The sequence below is a fragment of the Panthera onca genome (genome assembly GCF_046562875.1).
Source record: "Panthera onca isolate mPanOnc1 chromosome E1 unlocalized genomic scaffold, mPanOnc1 haplotype 2 h2.Chr16_ul_5, whole genome shotgun sequence".
Classification (NCBI taxonomy): Eukaryota; Metazoa; Chordata; class Mammalia; order Carnivora; family Felidae; genus Panthera; species Panthera onca.
Genome location: NW_027675819.1, coordinates 303,323 through 306,450, shown reverse-complemented (window position 1 = coordinate 306,450; position 3,128 = coordinate 303,323). Strand labels below are relative to the sequence as shown.

The 3,128-nt window shown below is 40.3% G+C and overlaps 1 pseudogene; it reads right to left on the bottom strand.

Annotated features, from left to right (window-relative positions):
• Positions 1 to 2,762: 2,762 nt before the first annotated feature.
• LOC145715169 (iron-sulfur cluster assembly 1 homolog, mitochondrial pseudogene) lies at positions 2,763 to 3,128 on the bottom strand (annotated as a pseudogene).

The window sequence follows — 3,128 nt, the reverse complement described above, 5'->3', positions numbered from 1 at the left end:
CCATCTCCCACTTCGGGCTGCTTTGCCTGCAGCACAGCGGTCCATAGTCCAATTCACCAATTTACCTAACCTGGCCCTATTCTCCTATGAAAGCAGATTTTCTGCTGTAGTACTAACTTGGGGGTGCTTCCACCCTGAATATCTAATCTTGTTCATTTCATATACCTATCAGGGGCGCCTGGGTGGCTCAGTCAGTTGAGCATCCGACTTCAGCTCAGGTCATGATCTCACGGTCTGTGGGTTCAAGCCCCGTGTCGGGCTCTGTGCTGATAGCTCAGAGTCTGGAGCCTGCTTCGGATTCTGTGTCTCCCTCTCTCTCTCTCTGCCCCTCCCCTGCTCATGCTCTCTCTCTCTCTCTGTCAAAAATAAATAAACATTAAAAAAAAATTTCATATACCTATCTATATATTGGGCACCTTAGCACCATACCTATTTTAGGCCTTTGCCTCTCCCTCTCTATTCTGGGACCTCTGCACCCCCTCTCTATTTTGGGGTGCCTTGGCTCCTCCCTATTCCTGGCACCTTTGTGCCTCCCTATTCTTGGGGTGTCTTTGCACCCCCCTATTCTTGGAGTGCCAATCTAGTTTACCCAAACTTGGGTGTGAGCATTTTATGACTTTGTATTTCTTTATGCCTTGTTAACCCATTGGTGTAAACCTGGGGGATTCCTAAGCTTATCCCCACAGGGTTGCTGGAGGGAAGGTGGGGAGGGTGGGCTAAATGGGTGATGGGGATTAAGGAGGGCACTTGTGTTGAGCACTGGGTGTTGTATGGAAGTGATGAATCACTAAATTCTACTCCTGAAAGTAATATTACACTATATGTTAACTAACTGGAGTTTAAGTAAAAACTTGAGGGGCGCCTGGCTGGCTCAGTTGGTTTTAAGCATCCGACTCTTTTTTTTTTTTATGTTTCGGACATTTGTCCATTCTTCATACATGCCCTGATGTATGCTTGATGTAAGAGTCGGATCTTACAGAGTATGTATGCCTGATGTAAGAGTCGGATGCTTAAAACCAACTGAGGTTTTAAGGTTAAGCATCCGACTCTTTTTTTATTTAATGTTTATTCTTTTTTGAAAGACAGAGAGAGACAGAGCACAAGCAGGTGTGGGGTGGAGAAAGAGGGGACACAGAATCTGAAGCAGGCTCCAGGCTCTGAGCTGTCAGCACAGAGCCCAATGCAGGGCTCGAACTCACGAACCGTGAGATCATGACCTGAGCCGAAGCCGGACGCTCAACCGACTGAACCACCCAGGCACCCCTTAAGCATCTGACTCTTAATTTCAGCTCACACCATGATCTCACAGTCCTGAGATGGAGCCTGGCTTCAGACTTAAGATTCTTTCTCTCCCTCTCCTCTGCCCATCCCCTTCTCATGCACACTTTCTCTCAAGATAAATTTTAAAAACATTTAAAAAAATTAATTAAAACTTGAAACTATAAAAAATAAAATTAAAAAATAATTAAATTTTAAAAATAAAACAAGGGGAATTGCCTAACTAAAGAAACAAAGTACTAAGCAATCATTATAGAATTACTAAATAAATTATAAACATCAAAGTAAAAAATAGATGTGGCTGAAATCTTATTGACAGACTAAGAGAACTTAAGATAATCACAGTAAAAGCAGAGGGAAAAGATTAATGCTATCAGGAATTTAAATTTTTTTAATGTTTATTTATTTATTTATTGAGAGAGAGAGAGAGAGAGAGAGAGAGAGCAAGAGAGAGAGAGAGCAAGCGAACAGGGGATGGGTAGAGAGTTAAAGAGACAGAGAATCCCAAGCAGGCTCTGTGCTGTCAGCACAGAGCTCTATGAGGGGCTGAAACTCACAAACTGTGAGATCATGACCTGAGCTGAAATCAAGAGTTGGACATTTAACCAACTGAGCCACCCAGGCACCCCTAATGCTATCTGGAATTTAAGTAAAAACTTAAAAAAAAATATTAATGCTCTCTGGGAAGATCTTTTATGAAGACCAATCTTTTTAATGTAATTTACCTGCCTAGTATAAGTGTCCTAAGACGTATGTAAACCTCCAAATCTGTTTTGTCAGTGTATTTAGAAAATACACAAGAATCGTTATCAAACCTAAAAATATAAACTTGTGAGCACTAAAAAATTTTTTTTAATGATTAAAAGTCAGTCCTACCTCTAAATTTTAAAAGCTGTCAACTGGTCAGGAAAATACCAATGGATTTGCAGTCAGGCCATTCAACAGAGATCTAATGACTGCACACCTATTAAGAATACATTTCCCAAAATCCTCTCAGAAAGGCAATTGTAATGGAATTAGTTCTAACAGAAAAGATTCAAGAGAGTTAAGTGCAGAGTAGGATTTTTTTCCTTAACAGAAAAGTGAGTGGAGCAGGTGAGTGAAATAGGTAAAGGGGATTTAGAGTAGAATTATCTTGATGAGCACTGAGAAATGTATAAAATTGTGTAATTAGGATATTGTACATCTAAAACTTACTGAATGTTAATTATACATGAATCTTTTAAAAGGAAGGGAAAAAGTAGAAAAATGACCCCCCCCCCAAAAGTGATGGCTTCTCATTTTCTGTCCCCTAAAAAGAATACAAATAACACCATCTAGAGTCTAACATAGTGGCTTCATTTTCAAAATGCATCACTGTATTTTCCTCACAAGGCAGTTATACATTATAAACCTTAAGCATATAACAGTCACGTGATTTTTTCCGTAAGCCCGCAGACTTCCACAAGCCTCCAGGAGCTTACAGCCAGACTAGTCCCGAGGTTTCACATATTAAAGCTTTCTCCACAGCCACAAGTTTCTTTTCTTGTTGGGGTTGTTGAACACAAACTCTTCAACTTAGACCAATTCTGTTCCTAAAAGTGTTAGCTGTGCTTTCTTTTTGATGAACACTCTGACTCCATCTTGAACAACGTCCCCATCGGAATCTACTTTTGTTTTGGTATATTCTAGAATATAAGAAAAGCTATTACAATCCCTGGTTTGAACACAAACTTTCCCACCTATGTGTTCAAACTTATTTTTAAGAAGTTGTTTACTGCTGAAAGTGTCAGAGTAGGGGCAGGTGGGTCGGCCTGCATCTTCCTTTTCCTCACAGTCCAAACAGTGGCTTGGACTAACAAAGTTAACAT